General features: G+C 35.1%; 1 pseudogene; it reads right to left on the bottom strand.

Annotated features, from left to right (window-relative positions):
* The window catches only part of LOC149158144 (protein TORNADO 1-like), a 103,856-nt pseudogene extending 83,696 nt beyond the window's left edge, over positions 1–20,160 (bottom strand).
* Positions 20,161–20,751: the final 591 nt, after the last annotated feature.

Here is a 20,751-nt window from a genome sequence, read left to right as displayed (position 1 = left end):
ATACAACATACAACATGGAAAATTACAACACAAGATTTGTGGCCAACGGGTACTCTCAAGTCGAGGGGATTGACTATGAGGAGACCTTTTCTCTTGTAGCAAGGTATTCATCCATCAGATCATTTCTTGCTCTGGTTGCACAGATGGCATGGAAGATCCACCATATGGATGTGAAAACAACATTCCTCAATGGAGTTATTGAGGAGGAGGTGTATATTGAGAAACCGTAAGGCTTCAAGAATTTTGATTGAGAGTCCCATGTGTGCAGACTCAAGTGAGAGTTGTAGGGTCTCAAGCAAACATGTCATGCTTGGTACACTAGGATCGGTAGCTATCTCACCTATTTGGGATTCACCAAAAGTGAAGTGGATGAAAACCTTTATCATATTTTCATAGAAGGTAAATTGTTGATTATTGTCTTATATGTTGATGACTTGATTTTAACTGGAGAAGAGCAGCTCATCAGATCTTGCAAGGAGGACTTTGCAAGAGGGTTTGAAATGAAGCACATCGGTCTCATGCACTACATCCTTGGATCGGAAGTATGGAAAGGAGATGGAGAACTATTTGTCTCTCAAGGAAAGTATGCCAACGAGATACTTCAGAGGTTCTGCATGGATAGTTGCAAACCCATGGAGACACCTCTAGAGACAAACTAGAGGAAAGAGGATGCCACTTTAGGTGAGGAAGTGGATGTTATTATTTACTGATAATTGGTGGGTTCACTAATATATCTTGTGAACACATGACCAAATATGTGCTATGCAGACAACTAGTTGAGCCAAGCTATGGCTAGGCCAGCCAAATTATTTTGGAGGGAAGCTAAACATGTTCTACAGTACCTCAGAGCCACTACCTAGTTTTGACTATCGTACAGATGGACAATGGGAGTGAAGCTGTGTGGCTTCATAGATGCAGATTACGCGGGGATTCCATCAGAACAAAATAGTACATCAAGTTCAATTTCAGTGTTGGGTCTGTAGTAGTTTCTTGGTACAATAAGAAGCAAAAATTTGTGGCACTCAACTCTGCAGAAGCAGAATACATGGTTGCAAGTCAAGCAACATGTGAGTTGATCTGGATGAGAAAAATACTTGTTGGATTGTTTGGTTAGATGATGGATCCAACTGTGATCCACTGTGATAATCAAATTTGCATCAAGCTATCTGAAAATCCTATTTTTCATGATTGATCCAAGCATATAGATATTTGGTATCATTATTGACGGGACTGTGTGCATAGGCAGATAATGTTGTTGCAGTACATTCTAATAGAGGAAGAAGATGTTGATATTTTGAGAAAGGCCTTGTCAAGAGGGAAGTTCGAGTTCCATAGGTTCAAGATTGGGGTGGTTGATAATCCCTTTCTTGCTGAGAGGGAGTGTTGAAAATGCAGCAAGAAAAACTCAGTTTGACCTTGCCTTGGTCAAACTAGAGAAAACCGAATTTCCATTTTAGTAGAAATCTTGGAGATATTTAACTGAGGTGACATGGGACTTGTCACTCAGTTAACTCAGTTCATTGGAGTTGGGGAAGCTGTAGTTCAATTTAGTATGATTGATTGCTAATTTGTAGCAATTTATTTCAGTCAAATTGAGTTATTGCCAGTTAAACTAGTTCTAACTGTTGGAGGAACTAGTAGAAAGTCAAGTGTAGTATGACTTCAGTCACATTCAATGATCATCGAGTTAACAGATCAATCAACCAAAAATAATTGTTGCATGCAGAGAGTTCAAGTTACCCAGTTGAGATGGAGATCCCAAGGCAGTGTACTATCAATTGTAGACTATTTTAATGTTTACAGGTGGTGCATGCAGTCAAAGGATAAGCCTATAAGAATTGCAAAATCTAATTGAGGGAATTTCCTAAATAATAAGGGCTAAATTACTTAAGGAACAAAGCATGGAAATAAGAGCTTGGAGGGCTTGAAAATTGGCTAAGTGTTGGTCAGAGTCAATCAGCCAATCAGCCAAGAAGAGAGATAGACTATATAATTGCCTCTATTTTTCTTCCTTCCACGTCCTCTTCGACCGCCTCTTCCACTAGAAGAATCATGTGCGTGATTCTTCTCTTTTTATGCAAGGCACACAACTTCCTTGAAAGACTGAAAAATTGTCATCTTCTTCCCAAAAGCTTTCTCTCTTTCAACAAACTTCTCCACAAGAGAGTAAAAAAAAGTCTCCTTAGATTTACCAATTTCAAGATAATACAAGATAATAAGAATAATTAAGATACAATGCATTCACAAAAAAATGTGAGAGAAACATCTACTATGACACCATAATTTGAAATGCATTATAGTCCAATTTTGGATTTCACTATGAAATGGCAGTCGAGATAGCGTTTAGAACATAACAATGAAAAAAACGTTAAAACTACATCCTATCATGTTGTTTATGGTAATTTGATAGCACGTGGTTTCTGCTAATTTCTACTTAATATTGAATTTTTTTTTTATTCCAAAGTATTGGATTTACATCCTTGCCAGATTTTCTCTAAATATGACCGAAATTTCCATAACTTTCTGGGCAACTCCTCCACCTAGTTAGACTACGCGATTTTTGTGATGTTTTTGCATGTTAGGTTCTTTGTAATGAAAATCGCTGCTGAATTTCCATCATTTATAACAGGATTTGGCATCAATAATTTGATTCAGGATTTGGCATCAATAATTTGATTCAATCTGAGATTTTCATTTTCCATCGATCAGTTGTGCATCAGGAATGGTTCCATTTTGGCATGCATTAAACACTATTGCCTGCTGGAGAGCACCATCATTGCACTTCGATATGCGACTGAAGGTGAGTCTAGCGGTCGGGCCTCGGGATTTTCATCCCGAGAGTCTGTTTTTCTGACCTCTATAATGGTGATCGAATATTTGATCCTCGTATATTCATAATAATTTACGCCTCATTGCCAGATTCACAGGTTTAGACAGTGTTCAGGAATCTGCATGTACTTTCAAATTCAAAGTTAACCTTGGAATAGCAATCTCACATATTACGTGGCCATAAATGAAACTTAATTGCGTAGTCTAACGAGGCGGAGGTTATGGGAATTTTGGTTATATTTAGAGAAAATCTGGCAAGAATTTTTGTAAATCCATGTTATAGTTGTTAAACTTCAAAATTTTAGATGTCCTCTACGTTTTCGATGGTGCTGAATCCATTTCCACCATCGAAAACATGATTCAAACACTGCTTGTACAAGAATTTTTGAATTTTTTTTTCCCAGATTCCGACTACTTTTAACCATCCGGGCAATTCCTCCTCCTCACTAGACGACTCCAAAATTAATTAATTTTCAAAATTATGCTTTTTCTTTTATTGATTCATTTAATTCCCCTTACTGTTCTTTTTTTTTCTTTTACTTTTTAAGGATTTTTAATCTTATTCTACTATATCTAGTCTTTTATCTATCCTTAATTTTCTTTGGGAGTCATTTATTTTAATCACAATTTAAATCTATTTTTGTTCATTCCGGCTCTCCTTTCGATCTTAATGTCTAATTTAATTTAATTTTTGAATTAATTATTTTTACATTCACAAAGGTAAATTTTTTTACAAAAGTTTTTCTCAAAAATATATTGATCAATTTTTTGTTCAAATAGTTTTGATTTTAATAATAATATTATTATATTTTTACTAAATATTTATATCGCTAATTATTAATAATTTATATAGCTAATTATTAATAATATTGTTCAAATAGTTTTGATTTTAATAATAATATTATTACGCCGTAAGGCGTTTCCTTTTGAAGTGAATTGACCCAGCTGACATCGTGTCCTATTGTTAACCGTTGATTTGTGGTGTTAGACGATTAAACAAAGTTTGATCGTTGATCGTGGGAACCCGAAGATCGTGGGAAGCCAAACGATTAAAAGCAGTTTTTCTGTCATTATCCTGGTTGTATTCCTTTTGCCCTTGCGCGCTGGTTAGTTTATTCCTCACTAAGTTCGTCATTTCGACCTTTTACGCGCCATCTCATTCGCCCAATCTCAGGTTCTCGCTCACTAATTTTCGGTTCAAGGTTTTGTCAGAGCTTTCCACCGCTGTTTGCAGGGCATTTCAAGTTCTCAGGGCGGAATTCGACCTATCCACTATACACCAAGTTGGCATTAACTAACCCTTTACCCACATTTTTCGGATCTATAAAAAGCCTGTTTAAATTTTTGTATTTCAGGCTATGAATTGATCACGGTAGAACGGATTCCTTCATTTTATATATTTAATCAGGCTTTACGGGGATTACTTCTAGGTTTATCGTTATTTGTCTTAAATGCTAGTCACCGTTATCTAGGTAAAAATATTTTATCATTTAATTGCAATTTCTAGATGGATTTGAATCATTGGCCCTTATTTCCTTTCTTTGTGTTCAAATCATTCCAGCCTTTAGTTCGCTCGACCAGGATGCCTCAAATTCAATACTCAGATAAATACACTGATGATACTTATGAATATAGGTCTGTAACTCAGAGCTTGCGCTATTTTTTTTGTTAAATAAAATATTTGTTTTGCTTTTTGGCTGGATGGTGGACTTTCAGATCCACTCAATGAACCGCATACTACATCTATCATTGACAACCTCCTATTGATTTAACCCTATACATACATAGAATTGCAGTTGCCCTTCATTGCCACTGTGATTTGGAGCCTAGTTCTTTATTATTCAAAGAAAACGCTCTACCTGTAAACTCCTTCAATGCATTGTCATTCACTTGGCAGAACAAATTGCACGCTTCACATACCATCCTATTTTGAAGTCAATTTTTCTCTGGGTAGCCTATTAAACAAGCAATGATTTTTTGAATGGCACCATCCAGTTCACAATAAGTGACATGCCTATGGAACCTTTCTGCTTTCCCTGAATTTCATTTTCCAACATTTAGTCAAGACTTGTATGAACCCATATTTAATTTGTTGGAAAACATTGATAAATCCAACCACCAACATTAATACAGAACCTAGCGTCTTCTAGAGAAGTCGACGTCTTCTGGAGAAGAATTCTGAAGAGCTGGATAGCTTCTTAGAGAAGCTACCGCCTCACCGATTCCAGAAATTTCCTCTGTGTATAAAAATCAGTTCAGTGATTGAATGAAGATAAGTGATTAAATGAAGATAAGTTACGAGGTTCTAAAGTTCTAAGTGTTTTAAGTTGCTGTGTTTATGAGTTTGAGTCTGCTCTCTCTAATTCAATTTTAGTACTCTGATTTAAAAAAAGGATATAATCTTATATATTTTGACAGTGTCATTATGTGAAAGAAGCATATTGCGGGATACAATATAAAGCTCTGTTGAAGAATTGTAGGCTGTGCAATTTCCAAATCCGGGGGAACAACAACCTGGTGCATGAAGCCCCACATTGTAGGTGGTGAACAGTTCACGTGGTCTCAAAAATATCGAAAGCATTCTTCTATAAATATTCCAGAGTCCTCCCTAGACCAAAAAGAAAATATATATCATAATTGGGATCTATTTTTACGTTTTAGAAGCATGCAACAGAATTATGGCGATGAATCTTACATGACTCTTTTGCTACGGAATCCCCCATACTCGTCTTCCAGAGTTTGTGGCATGTCCCAGTGAAACAGAGTCACAAAAGGCTCTATACCTGCATGAAAAATCATATTCGTGTGTAGGAAAGCCACATACATGTAAATCTTTGTGCGAGGCAAGTAAATAATTTGAGTTTTAAATACCATTCTGAGAACAACTCATTGTTAAGATGATTGTAATGAGAAATTCCCTGTTCATCGACTCTGTTGTGTCTTGGAGAACCCTCTATAAATTTACAAATAATGGAAATGTGAGAATTATGGAATCCAACAGTTACTTAAAATACATTGGAGATTTATTTATAACGATATCACTGCTCGTTAATTCAACTTACTAGGAAATATACATTGCCAGGAAATATAAAAATGATACACGGCCATTCCTATTTATTTAAGAAGTTGAACATCTTCCTGCATGCAGATTACAGACAAATTAATTTCATCTATTCTCAAAGGAACCTCTCAATTCATCAAATCATTCAAATTTGTACCTTATAGATGGTATAGTTCGCTTGACCAGGATGCCTCAAATTCAGTACTCAGATAAATACACTGATGATACTTACGAATACAAGTTTGTAACTCAGAGCTTGCACTATTTTTTTTGTTAAATAAAATATTTGTTTTGCTTTTTGGCTAGATGGTGGACTTTCAGATCCACTCAACGAAACGCATACTACATCTATCATTTACAACCTCCTATTGATTTAACCCTATAGATAAATACAATTGCAGTTGCCCTTCATTGCCACTGTAATTTGGAGCCTGGTTCTTTATCATTCAAAGAAAACACTCTACGTGTAAACTCCTTCAATGCACTGTCATTCACTTGGCAGAACATATTCTCCCATTCATGGGGTTTGATGGCCCTGTTGCCAAGGCCTGGAGCTCGATCTTGGGACACAACATTCTTAGACTCTTTCCAATCCACGACATACACAGACACCCTCCTTCGAAACTTAGCCTTGAATTCACTCCAAGCCTGGTACTTGTAGTGATTGATCACTCTTCTCTCGGCCTTCACATACACTGTTCTGTATGCCTTCTTCAACTAAAAGAGGTGTATTACATTGAGCAACTTACGAGAGGCAGCTTCCAAAATAAGTATGGATTTGTAGCGCTTCAGCTTCCTTTCCCTGCAACTTTGAATGATAAATAACCAGGCTCCAAATTACAGTGGCAATGAAGGGAAACTGCAATTGTATGTATCTATAGGGTTAAATCAATAGGAGGTTGTCAATGATAGATGTAGTATGCGGTTGGTTGAGTGGATCTGAATGTCCACCATCTAGCCAAAAAGCAAAAAAAATATTTTCTTTAACAAAAAAAAATAGCGCAAGCTCTGAGTTACAAACCTGTATTCATAAGTATCATCGGTGTATTTATCTGAGTACTGAATTTGAGGCATCATGGTCAAGCGAACTAAAGGCTTGAATGATATGAACCCAAAGAAAGGAAATAAGGGCCAATGATTCAAATCCATCCATAAATTTCAATTAAACGATACAGTGTTTTTATCCACATAACATAACGGAAAGGAAATAAGGGCTAATGAACACCATGGTGTAGGCACAGAGTAGTCTCATTTTCTGTGCATTATCTTGAGTACTACTTTTGCTTGAATGATGAGATGGAGGGATTTTATAATAAGCGACGGAAGGAATGGATTTCCCATGGATTCAAAGAGTGATTTCGGAGGCAATGAGCTGATAACGAACTCATTCATTGGGATGCCCGCGTCTAATGACTTCTTGTGCAGTGTGTGACCATAGTTTCAATGGTATTGTTGAATATGCAGCGTAGATATTTGGTTTCAATGTTGAGTCCTTGTCTATGGTTAATCCCTTTGGAAAATACAACAATATCCCTCTTTGTGGCCAAGCTCTCATATACCATATAATCCCATTTGATGGGTCTGGAATGATCAAAGTAACCCAATTTTGCTGTGATGATCTCTGGTAAATCTGAGCTATAATTAGCTGTGTCCACTACAGCCACTGATGTTGCAGACCAATGGGTTGCAAGGGGAGGAACCTGGCATTCGACTGCAGCTCGTGGTTGGATAGAATATACAAATTGTAAATACTCGATGGCATTCACTGGTGTATGGATTTGTTGCGAGAATGAACAGCTGGGGGATGATTTGTGGGATATCAGATTGGAGTTTGTAGAAGACAGGCGTACTAAGAAGAGGACTTCCTGAGGAAGAAATACAATGTCTTGGATGAAGGAACTCCTATTGGTTTGATTGGTTAGCAACAGGGGAAAACTCTTTGTGAATTTTGCAGCCTGTGGTTTATACAGATTGGGTTCTTTCTCCATTAAGCTTTCTTGCAGGCTTCCATATTGAAAAAAAAAAACATTCCTCGACCATGTCTCGATATTAACCCGGTATGATTTAACTGCAGAGCCAAGAACAAAGTATCTATTAGCTACAAAATCCAGTCTGCTATTCAACATTTTACATACATCTATGCATCAAGAATTAATGCCCAGAAAAATGGGGCTCTGCAACAACCTTGTAAAAATGAGGGTAATAAGTTGTTTCCGGCGGTCTACATCAACATATGCAGCTTAACAAAGCCACCGAAATTCATATTTTACTTGTTTAGGATTGTACTGTATAGATCAACATTCAAGAAGATAGTAATTATATATACCTTGGAAGATGAGATTTGAGACGGTTGCGCCTGCAATGACGAAAATCGATAAATTGTGCATCGGCGGTGAGTAACTTGAGAAATCTGAGTGGAGCTGTGCCTGAAGTATCCAGAGACTAAAGTTAATCGGAAATCTTTTGTTGTCTGAAGTAGAATTTTCTTTTTCCTATTTTTAACCAAAATTCAATGATAAAATTTTGGATTTAAATTTATTTCAAATTTGATTGATAAACTGTTCTAAATATTTTATTAAAAAAATATATTAAATTTTGTAATATTAAGAAATATTTCAATATATAGTTTTTAGGTGTAACATTAAAATTTGGAAAGATTGAAATTAAAAGAAAAATAAATCAATACATTATCTATCTAAAATGAAGATTAAATGTCACCTCGTCAACTTTATAAGCCGAGATTTTTGTTCTAGTGTCATTTTCTAAGCCAAAACCCAAAAAAGTCAATGAATTTTAAAAGCTACTAAAACTCATCTATTTTTTCATTTTTTTAATTAAAAAAAAACAAAATAAATAATAAATTATTCACTAATATATATTTAAAATTTATCAAAATAAATAATAAATAATGCTGAATTAAAGTTGAATATAAATATAAATAAATTAAAAATATATTTTTTCAATATTAATATAAAAAATTAAATAAAAAAACTATATTAAAAAATAGCATTTCCCTTTGAAATGAATTGCCTCAATTGATGCCATGTCCTATTGTTGACCGTAGATTTGTGGTGTTAGACTATTGAACGAAGTTTGATTGTTGATCGTTGAGCAAAATGATAGTTTCATCTCTTAGACACCTAGTTTGTATGGGGTTTGGTGCATTCTTCAAATATTGTAATACTTTTTCATGTGTGGATTTAATGATGGGGTTAGTTTATGTTGCGCACATACAGAGGCTTGGTCATGTACTCACTTTCTGTCTTTTTCTATGGAATAGATGTATGCTTAATAATCAACACTATCAAACTGTGTTAGTGATGCCTGTCATGAATTTACATGTATTCTTAGTCGTAGAATAGGCCTTAAGCCAAGGGCAGACCCTGGATCCAATTTTGTGCTTTTCATTTTTTGTTGGACAAGCCTTTGTTTTTAGACCTGCTTGATTTCTGTCAAGTGAAAATAAGAACCTCACAGTCAGTATATAAAAGGATGTAATGTCAAATATCTTAATAAAATTGACGGAATCGTTGCCCATGATATCTGGAATTTATTAAGAAATTTGCTTTTCCCGAGCTAAAGGATCGACGACTGTTCCAATCTTGCAATCACATCTGTTAACTTCAAAATCCTTATAAGATGTATTTGAAATTCTTTGTCATCATGGCCCTCCACCCAAGACAACCTAATGATGTCTAGATTGAAGGTTTTCTATGAATTTATGTAGGTCCCTTTAAAGTTAAAATGCCAAGTAATTAAATAAATGCAGAGAAGGAGATGATGTGTCCACGTTGTTCTTACGTTTCAAATAATTTCTTGGAAGTTTGGACATATATTAAATAAATTCCTGATAACTGCTTTTGGTCAGTTACGATCAGATGCATATCAAAGTTTCTTTGAGATATTTATAGTTTTATCTTTGAGTGTGGGTATGCTTGATTGCTGGCTATCTAGGTGGTGAGCTGAATATCTATAATTAGGGTTTTATTTCACCCTAATGGATTATTTTGATGATTGGGCATTGTGTGTCATCTCCAGACATGTGGTTCTCCCTTCAGAAACTGCCATATTGCTTCCCAACAACCGACTTCTCAATGAAGTAAGCACCACATTTTTGTTCTCAAATGCTATTTTCAATGCAAATGCATCTGTTCTACCAACTTCCCAATGTGGTAATGAACACCTAATTTGTTTTCAAATGCCATTTTTAATGCAAATGCATTTGTTTTGCCAACTTCCCAAGGTGTAATCAGCACCTAATTTCTTTTCAAATGCCATTTTTAATGCGACAAAGAACAAGCTTACTCCAAACACTTAAGCGATAAAAGCAACACAAGGTTTCAAGTATTCAAACCATGTTAGTGATGCCTGTCATGAATTAACATGTATTCTTAGTCGTGGAATAGCCCTTAAGATAGGGGCAAACCTTGCATCCAATTTTGAGCTTTTCATTCTTTGTTGGAAAAGCCTTTGGTTTTAGACCTGCTTGATTTCTGTCAAGTGAAAATAAGAACCTCACAGTGAGTATATAAAAGGATGCAATGTCAAATATCTTAATAAAATTGAAGGAATCGTCGCCCATGATATCTGGAATTTATTAAGAAATTTTCTTTTGCTAAACTGAAGGATCGACGATTGTTCCAATCCCGCAATCATATCTATTAACTTCAAAATCTCCTTATAAGATGTATTCGAAATTCTTTGTCATCATGGCCCTCCACCCAAGACAACCTATTGATGTCTAGATTAAAGGTTTTCCATGAATTTATGTAGGTCCCTTTAAAGTTAGAATGCTAGGTATTTAAATAAATGCAGAGAAGGAGACGATGTGTCCATGTTTTTCTTACATTGCAAATCATTTCTTGGAAGTTTGGACATATATTAAATAAATGCCTGACCACTGCTTTTGGTCAGTTACAATCAGATGCATATCAAAGTTTCTTTGAGATATTTATAGTTTTATCTTTGAGTGTGGGTATGCTTGATTGCTGGTTGTCTAGGTGGTGAGTTGAATATATGTAATTAGGGTTTTATTTCACCCAAATGGATTATTTTGATGATTGGGCATTATGTGTCATCTCCTAACATGTGGTTCTCCCTCCAGACACTACCAAATTGCTTCCCAAGAATTGACTTCTCAATGAGGTAAGCACCGCATTTTTTTCTCAAATGCTATTTTTAATGCAAAGGCATCTGTTTTGCCAACTTCCCAATGTGGTAATCAATGCCTAATTTGTTTTCAAATGCCATTTTTAATGCGATAATCTGTTTGTTTGTTTTATTTTTTATTTTTATTGTTATAAACATATTAATAATTTTAACCAAATTGATATTCTTTTTGGTCCAGAACGAATGGAAAGCATTGGAGTTCAGTAGTCTCGTGGATGGGTGCACTATGCCATTCATCGTCCTGAGCCACACATCATGTTATTTAGAAGACCTTTGAATTACTAGCAAAACCAGTAGCAACAGGCTGTGGATCAATCTCAACCTATAGGTCTGAAAGCCCAGAGAGTTCTATTGTGGGCAAAGCGGGGGCTCAATCTCAACCTATGGATTTGGAAACCCAATGAGTTTTATTGTAGGCAAAGCGGACTGGCCTGCCTGATGTGCTCAATTTCGAATGATTGATTGGATTTTATTATATAAATAATTGAGAGAAATGAAGAATAATAATTTGTATAATTTTGATTAAGGATATATTTTATTTTAGGCAATTTATTGACTAGGTTTAGTTTGAATGATTGAATTATTATAATATTTATTATTTTGAACCAAAATGCAATTCTTTCAATTTAACATTTTTATCAGCCTCTCTTTGCATCTTTTGGGGAAATTGTTAGTTATATTAAATTACTTGAAGAATCAGTCTCCTACAATGTATTTTAGGTATCAGAGGAGGGAAATGGTTATTTCCACTAATTGAGGAATAATTTAGGCAATTTCAGTCTTGTAGAAAAGATTCGTGTTGGTTCATCTTGGGCTCGAAACTCTTTCGTTGTCATCTAATTAATGAATGTGTTAGATTGACCATAGCAAAATATCCATTTTCAGAGTACACATAACTAACTATTGCAATTGTAACTCATTATCATCCACCCTTGTTTTCAACAATGTCCATTCACATGTCGCTATTCTTCCCCACTCTATGCCTTATTAAGCATCATGCCCTGGTTGGAGAGCACCATCCCTGCCCTTCGATATTCGACGATTGAAGGTGAGTCTAGCGGCCGAGCCTCCGGAATTTCTTACCTAACGGCGGTCACCCTCGTATATCGGTAAATTCTCCTACATCCGTAATAATTTATGGGTCTTCCCCGATTGACAGATTCTGACATTGTGCACCAAATAGGAATGTCACGCATTATGTGGCGGTAACTAAAAAATATTGAATTTTCAAATTATGTAAGGTTAAAAGTTATATATATATATATATATATATATATATATATATATATATATATATATATATATATATATATATATATATAATTATATAATTAAAAGAATAAAATAAAACAAAAATTAATTTTAGGAAATCAAAACTCCAAGATATATTAATATTTTAAAATTAATTAAATGTTTAAAATATTTAATGTAAATAATATATCTATATATAAGAGATGAAATGGTTTTTTGGGTTAATTTTGTTTAAAATTTTCTAGAGTTTTTTAAAAAACATAAATTTAAATTATTTAATTTGTAAAGTTCAAGTACTTATAGGTTTTATTTATGTATTCAAAAGTCCATTTAAAACCCCAAAAAATACATAATTTTGTTCAAAATTGTATTCTTAAATTCAAAGAAAAAATCATTGTCTATTAGTTAGATTTGCTATATATATATATATATATATATATATATATATATATATATATATATATATATATATATATATATATATATATATAAAGAATAGTTTAGAAAAATTAAAAATATATAGTTAATATAAATATGTCGTAATACGTTTCCCTCCCAAAAGAACTCTCCTCTTAGATTACGTGTACATTCTTGTGCCCTTGATGTAGATGTTAGACAATTAAAATAATTCGAGGCATCCAATTCATTCGACCGATATTAAATTAGTTACAAATTTAGTTATAAGACTCCAAGGAAGAAGGTAAAGTTATCTGTCCAATCATCTTGATCCCAGGGTTGATCTCAAGTTCCGCCAACAAGCAAACAACAATGGCGTCAAAGGTGCTTATGTTCATCATCTTCATTTTCAATCTCATTGCTTTCCGCTTCGCAGTGGCCGCAGAGTGTAGGAGGAGCACTAGAGTCATGACTCCACGCAAGTACGATGAGGCAACTTTCTATGTGTACAATTCAAACATCTCTACTTGGTATGGAGTTGAGGCATTTTTCATTCTTCTGGTGAGCTAGGCTCTTGTCCTGGCCTTCACCAGGTGCATGTGCTGTGGAAGCATTCTCAAACCTGGCGGATCTCACACATGGGTGATCATATTATTCTTTATTTGTTGGATAACGTTCTTGATTGTCGAGGCGTGTTTCATAGCAGAGGTGACGAGGAATACCTACAATACAAAATATAGTGGTAGATTTGGTATGGGTGACCTGTATTGTAAGACGCTGAGAAAGGGGGTATTTGTTGTCAGGGTTGATGGAAATCTTTGAAGAGATCAAAGAAGCTTCCATTATTCGAAATTGTGAAAGGAAAAATATGGAAATATAAGAAAGCAATTTTCACTAATAACCTTTTGGGGTCATGCTCATTGCTACAAACAATGGCATGGTCGGCATGAGAAAGAGCTTTAGTATGGGAAATCTTGACCATTACTATTCACTCTACAATGTCAATCACTATTCTGGGACAAGCGAATGTGGATCTGCAGATTAGGATGGGTATTTGTCTGATGGATTTGTTCATTCTTCCAACAATGCACGCGAGAGGAAGAAAGGTGCGAGTGGTGTCAATCAAATCCTTGGAAGCCAAAATTATTCCTTCAATTCACAATCTCAGCGGTACTATTTGTTTGCCTTTGGTAGATTTGGATTTGTTGTGATTGGTTGTTGGTTTGGTTTCATTAGTCATGTTTTGTGGTTGTGTTATTGTTTGATTACAACCAACACATTGCAAACCTGTATAGCCTCTGGTTCGATATGGTCCTTAAGGTTGCATATCTCAGATTCCATAGTCATTTTTATGTGAACTCTTCTTAGCAACCTAGATGCATACTCCAGGTTTAAATTATCTGTAATAATGTCTCTATTCAATGTGCCCAAAGGTTTCCTGGTTTAAATGCTCAGTATTACTGTCCATATTTAATGTGCCCTATATATCCTTTATATTGAAGTCGATATTCAAATTTCCCAATGAATCCCACGTATTAATGTCCATGTATAGTATACTCATGCCTTACGGGATTTTCATGAACTCGTTAAGATATGGAAGGATGCTCTGCACTGTTTTATTGTCGACTTTCATTAAATTGTACCTAAGTTGGCCGTAAAAAACATGCAATTTGTGCATGTATTCACATAACAGATGTAATTACAGTGCAGTCATGCCAGAAAAATTATTTCTCATCAACCTTTTTGCAAAGCCGCTGTCCGCTTTGAAAAAATAAATCATGTGTGGGACTTTTCTCTCTTCCAGTTGGATTGAGAAGTTGATCAAATTGTTCAATTTTTTCTGGAGTTACATCATAAGTTTGCGCTCATAATACTTCAGTCCTTGAATTTCTTGCTTGATGTCCTAGAGGCCCCTCTCAATAATATTTAGTCTCTTTAATACCTTCTCAACCCCCTTTTCTATCCCAACAATGGTAGGAGACATAGACTCATCTTCATTTTCTTCTTCATCATCATTCTGAGCACCTTGACAAATGGGGATGGCATTACTTGATGGCACATCTAGCTCAACAAAGAGCTTGTAAAGATTGTGATATCATCTTTACAATACATCCTTAAATTCTTCCTCTCCAAGAAGGTCCCTTGCGTAGTTTAATCCATCCCCTAAGATGTTATACCCTCCTTCAACAAAAAACACTCCAGCTATGATGATATTTATATATGTTATCTACTAGAACTGAGAGTATCTCTTGCTTCAAATACTCCACCAGAACAAATTGGTCCTTCCTATACCTTGGTGGTGGAAGGTCCTGCATACATTGTGGCCTTAAAGTAACTTGAACTAATAGTACCCCTTGGAAACTCGCATATGATGCACAAAGTCTTAGAATGCTTTCAACAACAGCCTAGTTCAAAACTTTAAGAGTCTCACTCAAGTCTTGTGATGAGCAAGCCAATATATCCATATAGTAGCCCATTTCGCTATGAGTTCAACTCGGATGTCAATGCCATTGATGACTATTGAGATGAGGTTATTCTCAAGTTTGTAAGTGGCAGTTTGTTTGTTATCTGACCCCAAGATTTTGTTGTAGAGGTGCACCCATGACAGATAAAAAAGGTGGCCATAAAAATGAGATAAGGTGCAAATCAAACTATTAGATATCGATATCAAATATATCGAAAGGAATTAATTGTTATGAATGATATCCAGTTTGATAAACAATAATAGGGAATTTGATATTGTTCCTTGTATCTCACTCCACTCATTCTTAAATGACGGGCACTCTTCTGTGGAACCAACATAGTAAGGTAGTCGAACAACAAAACCAGAGGTAAGAAAAAAGGATGGTAGGTAGGGGCAACTTTGGGATATAATATTGCGGTCTGATGCTAAAGTGAAGAAATTTCCTAATGCAAGTTTCAAATTCCATTCTTGGTAGCAACAAAAACACTATTGTGGGATCCTATAACCAAAGCAACTACCATTTGGACCTTATGTCTCGAGGGAAATATAGATTATGTAAGCTAAGCTACTAATGGATATTAATGCCTGGTCAACTACTTTGAGGCTTGAGATCTATCTATTCATATCTACTCTAGGTAATATATTGTAATGGAGATATTGACTCTAGACAACTTGGTGGTATTTTTATATCATTTATAGGGAAGGAGTTTCCCATTATGCATCTACATGTAATGCTGGTATGGATTGCAAATAGAAAAAGGTTTCTTACTTGAATTTCTTAAATGTGAGTTTGCACCATTCTTTTATAAATCTTCTAAGTGTCCTCAACTATTTCTATATCCTGGTCTCTTCAGCCATTGACATGTTGGTTTAGAGAATACATGCCAGTTGTGATGAATACAACATTCCTTGGGGCTTAAGTTTTAAGCAATCCCACTGTTGGACACCAATATTGATTACAAACTACAAAATCAATTATGATTTTCTTTTCTCTAAATTTCTCATAGTGAGGCATATTTTCTTTGAGTTTTGTTATATCAGAAGCTTTCCAAACAAATAATTTGTTTCCGTGTGGGTTCCACGGTTCTTTGAGGTGTAGAAAATTTAAATTCGTAAATTCCAAGATTTGAGTCATTTACTTAGTTTCTGTTGTTTCACTGGGAAGATTTGGCTCATGGAAACCATATATTTCATTTGTATCTTGAAACCTCTTTACGTAGAGAGAAATCCTAATCATTAATGGTCAGTTGTGACAAATTAAATGACTATCATTTCACACTAAAAGGCGAAAAGTATGAAAAGTGGTATTTTCCTCCCTACCAATATTCGTTGTAATGTCAATTGGATAGACTAGACACAAGGAAATTTTTCAAAGATGAGATCGAGAGAGTGGAGAAGAACTTATTGTGGGCTAGTAACTAGTTGATAAGTTTTATTGAAGTGCATTAAAAGATGGGTCGAGAGTGTGGACAAGCCATAACTGGTCGAAAATAATATGTTTTTGGTTATGTTTTCTTCATTCCATAGAAGGATTTTATGGTTCATTCCAACTCTTTGTTGATAGAATCTAATCTAGATTGTATCCTATTGGATTTTTAAATATTCCATTTTCATAGGGAAATAAAGGAAAATCCGTGGCTGTTGGCACAAGTAGCCATCTATGAAATTTCTCTAATAGTTTTTCTATTTCAAACATGGAAGAACTGTAATGTAGTCCTGATAATGAAGGAGAATTTAGAACAATTCTAAGAGGCTTAAATATTGCCTTACAAAGAGAGATATGAGAGTTGATTATCAGGATAGATTCCAAACTGGTCATTGAAACATTGTTGGATAATTAGAGTGAATCATATGGAAGCATTCATTTTGTTCCTTGATGCATTCCCTATGTTCCTTGCTTTCCATGAACAAAGGGATACGTTGGAGGCATAAGCATTGTATCCCAATTTGCATGTAATAGTCGGGAATTTACCTGGGGAGATAGATAAGTAAACAAACATGGGGGAATGATTACGTAATGGCTCACAATATTCAGGTAGAAGCTCTTTATTACAATCTCGAATCAGTTTTCCTTAAATGGATAAGTGGGTGAATCTAACATATTATGCCTTCCACCCCAGGGAATATGATATCCAGCTTCAACTCTATTCAAGGTTGAGCAGTAAATAGGACATGAGATCTATGATATTTAGAATAAATTAGTCATGTCTCCTATTCTTCTCATAGATAAAAGAGACTCCAGTTTGACTATTTTCATTGTGTATTTTCAAGTATTAAAATCAAAGGGTCCTACCTGCAACTTTGGGAAGAATCCAGGAGTGTGATTTGAATCATTGCACTCAAAATGGCATCCAGTGTAGATGTAGCTTGATCCACCTAGCTTCCATGTTTGTGGCTTCTACCAACCTTCCTCTAGTATTGTAGGTATGAAAAGCTTCAAATTGTGATTGCGAGGATCTTGTTCATAATAGTGTTCTAGTTTCAACATCATGCTCACAAGGTGACTTGGGTGCACATTCTCAAAAATTATGGGACCAAATCCAAGTACTAAACCCTATAAATATTGTCTTAAAATAAACTCCAACTCTTTTCTAGTTGTAAAGCCCCTTTGTTTTCGATTTAAAGTAGATTCACTTTTGTTGTTCAGTCTTACTAGATGTCCAAGTACTTCCTCACAAAACCACTCACACTCGACTATGATGAAATAAAGCTCTTCAAAATAGATGATTTCTCCAACTTTATGCAAAGAGCATGCTATGGCTCTTCGCCTCTCTTCAACCTTTGTGGGGTCATCATAGCGAGACTGTATTCTTAGTGATGGAATATTCGTTTCACACAGTTGAGAAAACTCTTCCCATCTCATAACTGGCTTGTTGTAATGCTTAGATTTCCAATTGAACAACAACACTCTTAAGTCATAAGTAAATTTTGGGAACCCTTTCTAAAATTGTTTTCACTGTTTGCTGCACATGATGAGAAACCTCATTCACTAAACTAGATGACATTGCATCCACTATATATACGGTTGGGGATAATTCAAAAAAGGTAGTGAAACAATCCTCAAGCCTGTAAACACATTGGACAGTTGATAAGTAAAATTCTAAACTTTCAAAAGTTTTATCAATATGAGTGAAAACAACTATGACATGAGTGAGAAAGGATTCTGCTCTTCTAGAATTGGAAACAATAAATCTTAGCTGATATACTATATCTTCTTCAAGTTCTTGAAGCTTTTTGGAATGTCTGTTGTCTGGTTTTCTGAATAGGAAAAAAATTATGAGAAAGAAAGATGGGCTCCCAGGACCAGGGAACATGAGATAATGAAAAGCATGGAACTCATGCTGACCCGCAAGCTCCCAAATTTAGATTCTAGTATCATCATCTTCCAAGACCTTGATTTTGTTACATTGAGTTCTTGTGATGGGTTCAACTGGGTGCAAAAGAGTTTTTATTTGGTCCACTGATGGAAGCTTGGCTCGAGCAACACCTACAATATGGAATTACATAGATTTGTTTTACTTGTAACCAAAATTGTAGGTATTGGTCACTTGAATTGGAAAAATCAATCTTGGTTTTCCAATTTATCATGGAATACCCAATAACATTCTTAACAAGGATACATCATCTAATTTTAGAAACTGTAAAATTTTCTTACTCTTATGAATTTTGAAAAGCTTAAAACTATTTTTAGGTCATATTTTATTTGATTCCAAATAATGAATAATCTTCCTCGTGGTCATTGCATGATCGATCTATATATCTATCTATAGTTGTTTTTAAGTATTATATATAATACATTATCATCCTCCTCATTGAATATTTCCACAATATATAGAAGAAGATTGGATCGTTTCCTTTACCTTTGTGTATAGTGAGAAATTAATTAAGGTTGAATAGGGAAAGTCATAAATCTTGCCTGCAAATTTTTGTCCACAGAGGAAAACACTAGTAGTTTTGGGCACTTTCATGGGCATGTCTTCCAGAAATCAATATGTGGCTCAGAATTGGAATTTTTTCCAAGCTGTTGGTGAACACAATCAGTTTTAACAGAGGCTTGAAGTGGAGTTCCATTCAGATCAATCTCTTCAAGCCATGGATTCACCTGCAATGTATCCATAATTGCTTCAAGTATTGCATCTCCTGCAACTTCTTTACATCCCTTTAAAGACAAGGACTTCAAAGTTGCAATTCTTTGAAGAGCTACACGAATTTTGATGAAATCAGTTGCGCCCATGCTACAATCATCATTTATAGTGAATTTTAGTAAACTCTGGTTTGTGGAGATCATCTAAACCAATGCACTTACACCAGAACTACCCATCTTAGTCTGAGGTCCCCCAATGGAAAAAAATTCCAGATAATTATTTTCTTCAGGTTGGCCTAGTTTGAATCTATAAGAGGACAAAGAAAATGATCAATTCCTTTTCCTCCCATTGGATTTCTTTCAAGTTGCAAGGATTACAGGGTATGGTTCGAAAACAGAGAAACTACAATGTAGGAAACACCCTTATCACTGATGCCATTGTTTGACATATTGAGATGTTTCAGAGTCCTATTTTCTTGAAGGACCCTCCTGAACTCGTGAGAACATTTGGACTTTATATGATTTCCAGTTATATCCATGTTTTCTATGCTATTCTGTAAGACCTAGAACTATCAATTCTGTAAATATTTAGGACTTTATTGGAAGGGATGAGCTCCTCTAAGAGATTACAGCTGAAGTGACACACCTTTAAGGCCTTATGTTGACACCAATGTCAGAAATATCATGGTTAGGTCTATCAGGTGGATTACCGAATGATAAATTCTACCCATAAAGGCTCAAAACAATAGCTCCTACAATTGACTTCAGCATCTCTACATCCAAATCACCATTGCCATTACCACTTGAAGGAAGTGATGAAGTTGTTTCCTTTGATTTTCCATTTACTACAAAATGTTCCATGAGTTTTGGACTACCAAGTAAATCATCCGGCTTCAGTGGCACCATTCCACTATTTTCATTACCACTGAGAAATTATGAAGTAATCATTAATTTGAAGTGGGCATCACCTATCAGCTTCAGAAGATATTTTTTATATGTATCTATTGTTACCAATGGAAATTACAACCTCACCAAATTCTTTTTCATACTCTTGGATGCAAATTATTCCATATTGGTTATTGTTTGTTTAAACAAAAACAAGCTAGTTTCCCATCCTTGTAGACAATCTAGTGAAAAAAATCTAGTTGATTTCATTGGCTTCGTTGGTCTCAAGATGTTTTTTGTGTCACTAGAGCTACATCCATAGAATCCTCTCGCTGGTTCTTATGGAAACAAGCTTTCATTCATTGTAGGAAAAATAGATGAGAGGAAATGTTCATCATCTACTAACAGTTGCAAGTTTTTGGACTAGAGCATGCAATTTACTGCCTTATCATCAAAACCTAAAATACACCCTAACTTAACCACCTCACATAAACTCGCAACAAGTTCAGGATGCTCAGGAAACAAGCCATATGAAATTTCCTCTGCAAAATCAGTTGTTGAGGACAAAGTTTCCTTTGGATTGTGTGGGCCAGACTTTTTGATCAAAATTTG

This window comes from Pinus tabuliformis, chromosome 5_2 (assembly GCF_031772625.1).
Source record: "Pinus tabuliformis cultivar Carrire ecotype Pingquan chromosome 5_2, CPIR1, whole genome shotgun sequence".
NCBI classification, from domain to species: Eukaryota; Viridiplantae; Streptophyta; class Pinopsida; order Pinales; family Pinaceae; genus Pinus; species Pinus tabuliformis.
This window is presented reverse-complemented; position numbering and strand designations above follow the sequence as displayed.